Below are 13,056 nucleotides of genomic sequence, written 5' to 3'. Positions count from 1 at the left end.
TAACTACACTTAAAGCTGCAGTTCAGTCTTTTTTTTTTTTAATTAATTTTTTTACTTCAATAGTTTCATGTGGGCAATCTCTAACTATCTAAAGAACTGTATAGCTTCCGGTCAATTCGTTCTCCATGTATTGATCGGCAAAATTTGGCAAGATCTTTAGAGATGGCATATGTTTTTCAGGGAGGGCAGAGCTGACAAAGGGGTGTGCCAGGGCTTGTGACAGGACATGAAGGGGCAGTGCCTTAGCAAATGGTTGTTAAAATAGAATACAAGAAAATTGGTCTTTCAAAGTTGTTTTTTTAAAAACAGAAAATGCTAAAAGTATTTTTTCTTACTACAGAACAGATTTATTAAAAAAAACACACATGCAGGATATTGACTGAACTGCAGCTTTAAACAGGTCCTGTTGATGTACACACAGGATCTGATACAGCTATATATACCCCAAATAAGTGTTCTCTAAAGGGAGAAGTCCAAAACAGATAGTAGCCTTGCCCACATATGGAGCAATAGCAGCATAAGGCTATACAAGCAGGATCTCAGTTGGCAGTGGTACTGCCCTTAAGTCATAGCTAGATACTTAAACTATAATATAGAGTAGGGCACTGCCTGACTAAATTGCCATAGGGGAAGTCACTGCTAAACACTTAATGCATAATAAAAAAACAAAACACAAAAAAACGCAAGCTCCATAGAGCGTAACTGTGTACAATAAGGGTAAATTTATTAAGGAGAGTGTCCCTAGGAGATACACTTACAAAAGGTTAAATTAACATGTACATTGGAGAGAATCTGAATGGGGCGTCATCTACAGGAGCGGGGGGGGGGGGGGGTCCGATCGTGATACTGAGCACCTGGTTTAGCTGCTTCATACGCCTGCCACGAGTCCTGCAGCGTTTCAGCGTCTCCAATGCTCAAAAGAGCTTTCTTCTGTGATGCAATGTTGGAAACACAGGTAGAACAGCTGAAAGAAGTGCCAGAGAACACAGGACCTCCTCCCACACGTCCGTCTGATATGACGTCACCCCGTCTCTACGCGTTTCGTCACGTTGGGTGACTTCCTCAGGACATCCTGAGGAAGTCACCCAACGTGACGAAACGCGTAGAGACGGGGTGACGTCATCATAGACGGACGTGTGGGAGGAGGTCCTGTGTTTTCCGGCACTTCTTTCAGCTGTTCTACCTGTGTTTCCAACATTGCATCACAGAAGGAAGCTCTTTTGAGCATTGAAAGTTGAAATGCTGCAGGACTCGTGGCAGGAGTCAGAAGCAGATAAACCAGGTGCTCAGTATCACGATCGGAACCTCCCCCCCCCTCCTGTAGATGACGCCCCATACAGATTCTCTCCAATGTACATGTTAATTTAACCATTTGTAAGTGTATCTCCTATCTCCTAGGGACACTCTCCTTAATAAATGTACCCTTATTGTACACAGTTACGCGCTATGGAGCTTGCACTTTTTTGTGTTTTGTTTTTTTAGATCTATGGTGGGTGGCTATACCACTTTCTTTTGAAGCAGCAAGGAGCTCCTGTGGTCAGTGTATCGTTGGGATTCTCTTCTCCTCCAAATCATCACAAAGTGGAGACATTTGGACTTTATCCTTTTTTCTTTGGACATTATATTGCTATTGAATTTTTTTGTTGGTTACCTCTATTATTAGATTATCACGCTCACACTTTAGGTGTTTATATTGTTATTTTATAGTTATTCACAGTACTTAATAGCGCTACTCTTTTTGTGTGTTACTTAATGCATATTGCCTGAATAGCAGAGGGAAATGCACCTCAGGTTAGCACAGGGATCCTACTAGTTGCTGCATCAATAGTATAGAGCAATACAACCTGACACGTAGAATCGCTGATACCAATGATCGGTAGTGTACTTCCAATGCACCGCTTGTGTTTTGTTTCAAGAAGCAGTCTATGTAATTAGTATCTACACACTGCTACATTCACCGGCTCCGCTCGTCACAGGGAGACTCCTCCCCCTGTTAAGAAGCGCGCCGAGACGCGCAAAACAGCTGTCAGGTAGAGTGACGTCAGTCCTCCTGACTGTCACAGTGACGGTATCAGCGATTCTACGTGTCAGGTTGTATTGCTCTATGCTATTGATGCAGCAACTAGTTAGAATCCCTGTGCTACCCTAAGGTGCATTTCCCTCTGCTATTTAGGCATTATGCATTGTGTTTAGCAGTGACTTCTCCTATGGCAATTTAGTCAGGCAGTGCAATACTCTATATTATAGTTTAAGTATCTAGCTATGACTTAAGGGCAGTACCACTGCCAACTGGGATCCTGCTTGTATAGCCTTATGCTGCTATTGCTCCATATGTGGGCAAGGCTACTATCTGTTTTGGACTTCTCCCTTTAGTGAACACTTATTTGGGGTATATATAGCTGTATCAGATCCTGTGTGTACATCAACAGGACCTGTTTAAGTGTGGTTATTATACCTTACAACTATACCTCACACTGGGATCTAGAGTCCCTACGTGCATGAACCAGTTGCTCCGTCTCGTCCATGGAGTTTTTTTTTAACTACACTGTATATATTTTGTCACGTATTTTCGTCGTGTTTTACAGTTAAAGTTTATTCTTTTGCATCTTGATTTAAATTGAATTGCGGTACCTTTGGTGGTCTGTTTCCCCCCAACTTTTGGTAGTAGCTAATTACTGTATACTATTACTTTTAGTATAACTTGTTCCTTACTTTCATATCATGAGTGCAGCTATTAGTTGGCTTGGGTGACCCCTTTCAGTCACTCCTTTGTGTGTTCTTATATAAATGATTCTGACTAACTAGTACATACAGCTGAATCCTGTTATAACACAGTGCTCAGTGTCCACGTAATGAGACAGCGTTATAACCGGGATTGTGAAATGGCCGCATCGCGAGGACTTACCCGGCATCTGCAGCTCTCTCCTCTTTTCCTGCTTCATCAGGCTGCGTCCACGTGCGACCTACCCCTACACTAATAATTATGGTGTAGCAGGTAAAGAATCGCTACCAGTACATGAAGTGTCATGGGTTCGATTCCTGCATAGTATGCTAAAATTATTAGTGTAGGGGGAGGTGTGTGTGTGTCCGTTAGCAATAAAGCATTGAATGTTATAAAAAAAAAAAAAATCTTGGAGATGTGTTCCGCGCACGTGGACGCAGCCTGATCAGAGAGGAGAGAGCTGCAGAGAGGAGAGAGCTGCAGATACCAGGTACGTCCTCGCACAGCGGCCATTTCGCTAAAAAAACAAACTCAGAGATATTTTTAAGTTGGGAGCCACGCTCAGACCGCGTTATAAGCGGATCCACGTTGTAGTGGATCGTGCTATAACGCGGTTGAGCTTTATCAGGTGATGATGATGTGATTAATATCACGAAACACATGGGGTTGGCGGTTAATTTTGAGGTTTGGCCGGTAGCCCAACTCCTGAGGAGAAGTGCTGGTCCCTCCGGTTGGCTTAAAAAAAGCGCTGCAGTGGTAGATCACAAAGCTGATGACGTTACAGCAGCACCTGCACCAACTGCACTGACTGAGTGCACAGCAGCAGACAAACATAAGGATCCAGATACTACAGGACCCTCTGAGTGGGTGCCACACTTTCCCTTAAAAGTATGAAGGCTTTTATTTATGGACACCATGTGAATGCAAAACCATATGTGTTTTTAAGATTTTTTTTTTAAATTAAAACTGTACTTCTCTATGGGCGTTTAATGCCTTTCTCTTTTTTTCTTTCCCCACATGCACTGATTCTACTTCAATTTTGTAACTATTTCTTTCATTACAGATAAGATTTATTACCATATTCTATGGGACTTTATTTTATTATATTTATTTATAAAATGTTTTACCAGGAAGTAATACATTGAGAGTTACCTCTCTTTTTCAAGTATGTCCTGGGCATAGAGTGATGATGACAAATAATTCATGGTTACAAATACATAGTTACATAAGTGAACAGGGTATACATTATATACACGACATTGCATGCACAGTTAAAGATAATATATGTATTATCTAATATAAATATATATTAGATTTTGTGCCCGGCTTTGACCGAGGAATGTAATATAGAATACATGTTTCCCCTCCCCCCCCCCTGCTGCCGGCACATCTCCCCGGGTTCCCCCTCCCCACCTGCTGCTGGATGTAGTACAGGGTGAGATTTGTCTGTGTGTGTGTGTGTGTGTGTGTCTGTCTGTGTGTGTGTATATGTGTGTGTCTGTCTGTGTGTGTGTGTCCCCCCGCTGCCGGAACATGTCTTTGTCGTCCCCCCTCCCCCCTGCTGGCGATCTCCTCGCGCCGCTGTGGCATGTCCCCTCGCTGCCGGAACATCTCTCCGCCCCCCCCCCCCGTTGGTACATCTCCCCCCCGCTGCAAGCACATGCCCCCCCACCCCGCTTCTCCCCCCGCTAGAGGCTGGAACATTCCCCCCCCCCTGCTGGTACATCTCACCCCGCTAGCTGGCACATCTCTCCCCGCTAGCTGGCACATCTTCCCTCCTCCCCCACGCTGGCACATCTCCCCCGCACATCTCACATCACACTCACACGCAGCCCCGATCCAGGCAAAGACACGCCCCCTCCCTTAGTAGCCATGCCCTCCGCTCCTGACCAATCTAGTTCTTTGAGCATTTCGCAGTGATGTGAGTTGTAGTTGCATTGGAGAACAAAACGGCATATTGAATTGTTGAGGGTATCAAGTTTGCTCAGGTGGGTTTGGGGTGCCGAGCCGTATACTATGTCCCCATAGTCGATAATTGGCATTAGCATCTGCTGTGCGATACGCTTTCTGACCAGCAGATTTGTTCCTATATAGTACACCTAGTTTGGCATAGGATTTGGATGTCAGTGTATCAAGGTGCATCCCAAATGTTAAATGGGAGTCAAACCAGGAATTAGGATGGTATTAACGTTGGTTCTGATGTGGAGCTCAGTCATTGGAAGCTTTAAAAATTTAGCCTTGAACCCAAATACCATTGTTACAGTCTTGTCAGTGTTTAAAAACAGTTTGTTTTGGGAAATCCAATTTTCAAGTCTCAAAAAGTCAGATTGAAGTATGTGTTCAAGGTCGGAGAGGCTAGGGCTGTGTGCATATAAAGTTGTGTCATCTGCGTACATGTGTATTGAAGCGACCTTACAAGCTGTAGGAAGATCATTGATGAACACCGAGAAGAGTAGGGGCCCCAGAACAGAGTCTTGCGGGACACCACAGGTGATATCCAAGGGGTTGGAGTTAAAGCCTGAGATAGACTCATGTTGGGATCTACCTGATCCAGTAGGTAGGAATGAAACAGTTTAAAGCATGCTTCCCTATTCCAAAGCACTGGAGTTTGTTAAGCAAGATAATATGATCGACAGTATCAAAAGCCTTTGCAAAATCTAGGAATATTGCACCAGTGAGTTGTTCAATTCCACACTGGATTTTATTGCAAACTTTTAGCAGGGTAGTTACCGTAATAACTACCTGCAACCTGAATGTACCCGGGTTTACTGCCAGCCCAAGGGCAGAATAGTAGCCATCAGGTGACCTGGCTACATATATATTTCCTCTCTATAGTAACACATATGTGGTAAGGGAGAGGGGCGAATCATATATATATATTCTTCCCCACTATGTCCCTATATATCTAAAAAAGCATAAGGAATGCAAGTATTTCAAGTAACATAAGCAAGGCCAATAAGATATTAAGAAAAGGACATATCGAATACCAGAGACTAGTTTAAAAAAAAAAAAAAAAAAATGTGTATGATTCTGTAATATTTAAGTGAATAGCGATTTTATTATTGCACTTAAGCTACTGGAGACATGCACTGAGAGGACCAGGAGGATTGTAACGTGCTCTGAGGAGAGGAGGGGGAGACTGAGGTGAGGGATTTGCTATTTCCAACATAACCTAGAATTTAGATGGGTACAGCAAGTAAAGAGGGGCTTTGCAAATCGGGATTATCCTGGAGGTAGGAAAGGGCACGTGGGAGGAGGGCTACTGTAACAATGCAATGTTCCCAGGGGGAACGCGGAATTTGGAGGCTTTAACCAAGGATATAGGCAATAGTAGCAGAGTTGCGCTTACTACTCTGGAAAAAAGAGAGCTCCACAATTGACTTGAAGTTTTCCATCATAACCTTCTTGAATCAAAACTAGTCTTTTCTTAAATATTCAATAGGGTTTATATTAAACAATTCGATGGGGCCAATTCTAGTAGCTTCGATGAGTTTGCTGCTATCTCACAAGGTTTGGCATGTTCCCGCCTAATGGTTTGTTATTTGTGTTATCACGGATTTCAGAAAGAATCTGTAACCCTCTGAAACCGTAAGGTAGGAAAATGCCAAAACCGTACGGTGTAGCAGCAAAGTAATCTCAGCTTTTTTCTAAGGCCTCTGCCATAGTGGTAGCGTGCGCGCGTTGGCGCCGCATCACGCTCGCCCCAAGCAGCAGAGATTTCAGTCCTGCAGGCAGAGGCGACGGGGAGGCGTGTCGGAGGCGTATTAGGGGGCGCGTCCGTTACGTCACGGAGCTGGTTTGCCCTCATTTGGCGAACCTCTCACGTGCCCCGGCTGTCGCGCGGCAAATTCAAACTTGGTTGTTGGGCAAAGCACCGATTGCCCGTCGCGCTTGTGCACGTGCTCGCGCAAGTGCACATTGGCGTCCTAGTGTTTGTTTTCGGCAGTCACTCCGTCTCCTGTTCAATGGACGCAGCCTAAGTTCTCCCCCTGTGATTTTATCGCTCTCAGCTGCACAGAAAGAGCTGCCTCTCCCTGCTCAGCTCTCGCAGGCAATCGCAGTGTTTTTATTTAACTTTAAATACTAGTGTGCGGGAGCAGGGGGTCTCCTCCGGGGCAGAAACGCAATAATTTCAGGTCCGGGCCCCCTTGCTTCACAAGTTACAGGCCCTGGTATGGGGTAGAGTTATCTCCTCCATTATTTACATCCCCCGGTCACGTGATGTGGAGGATTTAAAAATGGTGGCGATACCGGCACCCCATACCAAAGTCTGTAACACGGGAAGCAGGGGGTCCTTGAGGCAGAAATCAAAGCGGTTCAGGTCAGGAGACCCCCTGCTCCCATACACCAGTATTAAAAATTACTTTAAAGTAGCTTCATTACCTTAGCGGCTAGCAGCTAAGGCAATGAAGGGGTTAAGGCACAATAGCAGGTTTATTGGGGGCAGAATGGGTGAGCGAAGGGGTACTTGGCCCAGGGTGGGTGGTTAGGCCTACCAGGAAGGTTGTGGGAGAAGTTAACCCCTTCATTACCTTAGCGGTAGTAACAACAATGATAATGAAGGGGTTAACCGCCCGCGACCCACCCGGTAAGCCTATCCACCCACCCTGGGCCAAGTAACCCCTTCACTCACCCCTCTACCCCCAATAAACATTACAATACCCACTCACCCTTCCCCCCCCCCCCCAACACATGCAGTACAGTAATGGGCAAAATGCATATTATCCAGCTATGGGTAATAATTCATTTGCCCATTTAAAATAAAACCAGGACACATAAAGTGGAAAAAATTTGCACTTACCCCTGCCAGCCTGCCAGGACGAAGGGCGTCAACACCCTCATCACTGTCCATGTCCTCTGTTGGCAGCAACAATACAATCAAAAATACAATCGAATGGCTCCTAACCCCTTAATCACCTTAGCGGTTAGTAACTGCTATAGTAATAAAGGGGTTAACCCACCCTTCCCTGCTATCCACCAGGAGGCCTAACCACCCTACCAAAGGCAACTACCCCCCCTCCACCCCCGCTACCCATTGATTGGCATAGTGTTAAAGTATGCCCATATTATATATTATATGGGCATGCTTTCCCACTATAGCAATAAATGGGGAAGCTATCCCAAAGCAGGCACAAAATAAAACACATTACATTAAAAATATACACATTTCAAATGCGAAGAAACCCATTACTTGGCACATATGGGCATGATTAACCACTATGACAGTCAATGGTCAACCTAAAAAAAAATTATCACCAAAAGAAACACACTAAATATAAACCACAATTAAAAAGCAAACACCAAAAAATAGAAATAAAAAATAGAAAACACCAAAAAAAATCCCATAATTAAAAATCAAAACACAAAAAACAGAAAAAAATAAAAGCAAACAACAAAATTACATTTAAAAGAAATAAAGTGAGGGCCCGCACACAGCATCGAGGAGGATTGGAGCATTCTAAAACAGCTCTGTGGACTCCACTGAGATCGTGGAAAACTTAGCCCTCCAAACCGCAGAAAATGACCTAAAAACAACTCCCCCCATCAGTGGAACCCTCAGGGATGCCTCCCCCCAAGAAAGACCGCAAGCCAGCGACCCCCTCTGTCTCCCGTTACCTCCAGAAAGCTGCCTCTCCGGTTCCCAAAATCCAAGGTGGCGCCCGTGCACGCGCATCCACAGGAACAGGAGCAACCACAACAACAAGGAGGAAACTTTATGGATAAAGAACTAAAGGAATAGAAGAAAATACCCCAATCTCCCCAAATGCCTTAAAAGATCTATTTAAAGAGATGCAAGGTGTGTTTCAAGTGGTTCTTGATAAGGCTGTTGCTGAATTTAAGGCAGGGTTGACCTCTCTGACAGAATGAACAGTGCAGCTGGAAAACTAACTTGAAGAATCTTTGCAGAGCCAGGGTTCAATGGAAGACGAGCTATTCAGGCTTAACGACGAAATCAGGAACCTGAATGATACCGTCGATGATCTGGAGAACCAGGAAAGGAGGCAAAACCTCAATGTAATTTTTTTTCTGCACAGGATTGATACTGCAGGCCAGCGGGGATATGCAGGGACCACCCAGAGACACCTGGACAACCGCGTGCCCCCTGGACACCTGCTGAGACTACCTGGAGGCCCCCGGACACCCACGGAGACATCTGCAGACCTCTGGTATCAATCCTGTGCAGAAAAAAAAATGCTTTTCTGCATCTTGCAATATTTTTAACACCAGCCTTTAGCTGGTGCTAAAATATTGAGAGATTGTAAAGGTCGATAAGCTTATCACTGCTTTGTGAATAGCTAATACTGGCAAAAAAAAAGCGATTTTGGCTTTTTTTAGCCTTTCGGAAGACTTTTGTGGCTCTGGCTGTTAATGGTCGTTAAAAAGCCATTATTGCGCGATACTGCAGTGTTATCACTGATTTGTGAATAGCAAAGTAGGCAGTATCGCGCTATAAGGACATTTACCGACCATTACAGCACTTATCACAGCTTTGTGCATTGGCCCCATTGTTGTCTATCCTTTAAACAGTTTTCAATCCAGGTGCAAATATTATTACCGAGTCCAATTTATTTTATTTTGTACAGTAACCTCATGTGGCACTGTATCAAAAGCGTTTGCAAAATCTAAGTAAACCACATCAACTGCATTACCCTGGTCTAAATTCCTACTTACCTCCTCAAAGAAACGAATATGGTTAGTTTTGCACGACCTATCCTTCAAAAATCCATGCTGACTATTACTGTACTAATAATTTTGTTTTCCAATAGGGATTCCTGAATATTATCCCGTACTTAACCTACATTATCTTCACGACTATTGTTAGGATTACAGGTCTGTAATTTCCAGGTTGTGACCTTTTTAAATATAGACACCACATCTGCTTTATGCCAAGCAGGGCTGCCGACAGTGGGAGAGAGCCGGGGCAGTTTCCTGGGCCCGAAGTCTGCGAGGGGCCCGGCCGTCCAGCGTTGACAGTTGGACCTGACCCCTTGCCGGACCCCAGCTGTCCCGGTGCTGCTCAGTGCCCGGTTGCTGGGCCCCAGATTTCCTCCCCCGCTGCAGCAGGCGCCTCTCTCCACTGTTGTTGTGTCCTGCCGTGCAGGCCCTGCCCCCGTGCTGGAAGTTCACGGCCTGTAGGCAGTGCACAGAATGCGCGCACGCGATGTGCAGTGGAGGAGGTGATGTGAGGTACAAGTGGGGGGGGGGGGATGAGGTACAAGGGGAAAAGTGAGGTACAAGGGGGGGGAGGTGATGTGAGGTACAAGTGGGGGAGGTGATGTGAGGTACAAGAGGGGGAGGAGATGATGTGAAGTACAAGGGGGGAGGTGGTGTGAGGTACAAGGTGGGAGGTGATGTGAGGTACAAGGGGGTGGTGATGTGAAGTACAAGGAGGGGGAGGTGATGTGAGGTACAAGTGGGGGAGGCGATGTGAGGTACAATGGTGTGTGTGTGTGTGTTGCATTGTATGTGTGTGTGTGTGTGTTGCTTTGTGTGTATGCATGTGATCCATTGTGTGTATTGCATTTTGAGTGTATTGCATTTTGTGTGTGTTGCATATTGTGTGTGTTTCATATTGTGTTTGTTGCATTTTGTGTGTGTGGGAGTGGGTAATTATTGTGGGGGACATTGAGGGAGCGGGATTGAATGAAAGGGGGTAATTAAGTAATAGTGGAGAGAGGGGGTGGAAATAGGAGGTGGGGGGATGGGGGAGAGTGAGAGAAATACATGTGGAGAAGGGAAATAGAGGAGGTGGCTCACGAAGGTGTGAACGGCGGGGGCTCGCAAGGCCGCCGACACGTTTGCCCCGGTCTTAACTCTAGTCCTGGGCCCCATGAAATCTGTCGGCCGCCCTGACGCCAAGAATATTCATTAGATAATGTCTTTAGATTTGCTTCACAAAGTATGTGGGGCGAAAGAGAATAGTGCGCTACAAAGCAGTGGTGTATATTCAATAGTACAGGTAGTCCTCCCTATCCAACATTTCACTTTACAACGAATGACATATACAATGCTTTACAATGCTTCCCTATGGGCTGTTTCTCGACGCCAGAATGCGTTATCTGACGCCGGAATGCGTTATCCAACGCTCACCGCCACTGATTAACATGGGACTCACTTGACAATGGTTTCACTATCCAACACTACTTCCAGAACGGACTCCGTTGGATAACCGAGGACTGCCTGTATCGTGTAAAAATAAGGGATAATAATTATCCAGTAAGTGCAATCATTATCAATAAGGTATAAAAACTAAGGGTGGTCCTTACATTTTAAAGTTGTACATTTTTATCTCTGACCCTCTAAATATTTTCTTTTCTATGTGTGACCTTTGACCAAATTTTAGAGAAATCAAACAACATTAAGGGGTAGTTCAATAGGATTGATTTTATAAGAAAACTTTCTCATTAAAGGAGCAGTCCAAGCTGCCATTTTTTTTTTCAATTACATTTTTACCCTTTAATATGTACATCAATACATTCAATAGACTGTTTAATGCTGTTTTTTTAATGTAACCATATATTTTTATAACTCTGTGCCCAGGACATACTTGAAAACGAGAGGTAAATCTCAATGTATTACTTCTTGGTAAAACATTTTTATAAATAAATTCCACACAATGATAAGTAATTAGCTAAGTTGTTGATCAAACCATTCTGCTGTGATGGATTGGCAAAGATTCAGCTCGGGGATTCACTAAATGGCTGTCAGTGCAGTAGAAGAGGACCAAAGATGCGAAGTTCTGTGGGAAAGATCAGGTGACCAGGCAGTCACTAGATACAATTGGTGCACTGCTAGAGAGGGAGAGCAGGGCTCAAAAAGGGGTGTGCCATAGACTGTTTAAGAGGAGGAAGTGGATGTGACTTTGTAAATGGTTGCTATAGAAACAAAAAATGCGTGTTACATTATAATACATTAAAAATGTCATTCAGAGTTGTTTTTAAACAAATGCTACAAGTATTTTCTCATAGTACAGAACTGATTTTTTTTTTTTTAAATACATGTAGGATTGTATTGTATTGTATTGTATGTCTTTATTTATATAGCGCCATTAGTGTACATAGCGCTTCACAGTAGTAATACATGTGGTAATCAAATAAATAACAGATAATATAAATAACAGATCATGGGAATAAGTGCTTTAGACATAAAAGTAACATTTCGGAAGAGGAGTCCCTGCCCCGAGGAGCTTACAGTCTAATTGGTAGGTAGGGAGAACGTACAGAGACAGTAGGAGGGAGTTCTGGTAAGTGCGTCTGCAGGGGGCCAAGCTTTATGTATCGTGTTTAGAATATCCACAGTGCTATTCATATGCTTCATTAAGCAAGTGTGTCTTAAGGTGGGTCTTAAAGGTGGATAGAGAGGGTGCTAGTCGGGTACTGAGGGGAAGGGCATTCCAGAGGTGTGGGGCAGTCAGTGAAAAAGGTTTAAGGCGGGAGAGGGCTTTAAGAAAAAAAGAAAATACCGGCGTATTCAAAGTCTATATTTAACCCTTTGGGGGAGAGAGTTTTCAATTCATATATCCAGAATGCTTCACGTATACTGGCTTGCAGACGAAGCCCTCTGTGAAAGGGTGAAACGCGTAGAGGGGGAGATGCTGGTGTAGCCCTGTGTGTGTTCAATAAAGTTGTGTGAAGATTACTCTGGGAGCTTTTTTCCGGACATGCGCAGTAGCGCCGTTTTCCTTCCAGTTTTCTGTGAGTAGGGTTTAAATTTTACCCCTCCGGAGGCGTGATTTTATCCACTTTAATAGCCAGTAATAAATTAGCTTTGACTTTTACTGAGCCTTGCTAAAGTGTCTTTGTTTGTTTGTCTTGTTCGTCTTGTGTAGTTTGTTTGTCTGTTTTTAGCTGTCATTGTTGGCATACTGCACCATAATTTGTTTCTCTTTTTTTTATTTGATGTATTGCACTCCATGGACATGAGATCCTTCATTCACCAGCCTTATTAGGATTCATTTGGACTTTATACCACATGGTTTGGACTTTTTATATTGGTTTGTGGCGCCGGTATTTTCTTTTTTTCTTGTGTTCTTTCACTGACTGTACTGTCAGTTTTTACCTGGCTTGTCCGGGATGGGAAGGGAGCGAAGATAGCAGGGATACACCATGAAAAATAAAAAATAAATGCATACAATAGTGTAATAAGTTCTTTTCAATCTGGATAAAACATGTATGTCTTGGCTCTATAGCAATGCCTACTTACAGCAGGTCAAAAGGTAAAAAGCATTGATCTACACAGCAGGTAGAAAGGTGTCAGGATCTTCAGGAACAACAGCCCCTTGACACATTTTATTTTGAATTTTAATTTTGTGCACTATTTTATCACAGATTGGG

The sequence above is a fragment of the Ascaphus truei genome, chromosome 1 (assembly GCF_040206685.1).
Source record: "Ascaphus truei isolate aAscTru1 chromosome 1, aAscTru1.hap1, whole genome shotgun sequence".
NCBI lineage: Eukaryota > Metazoa > Chordata > Amphibia > Anura > Ascaphidae > Ascaphus > Ascaphus truei.
Note: the sequence above shows the minus strand (reverse complement) of the source record.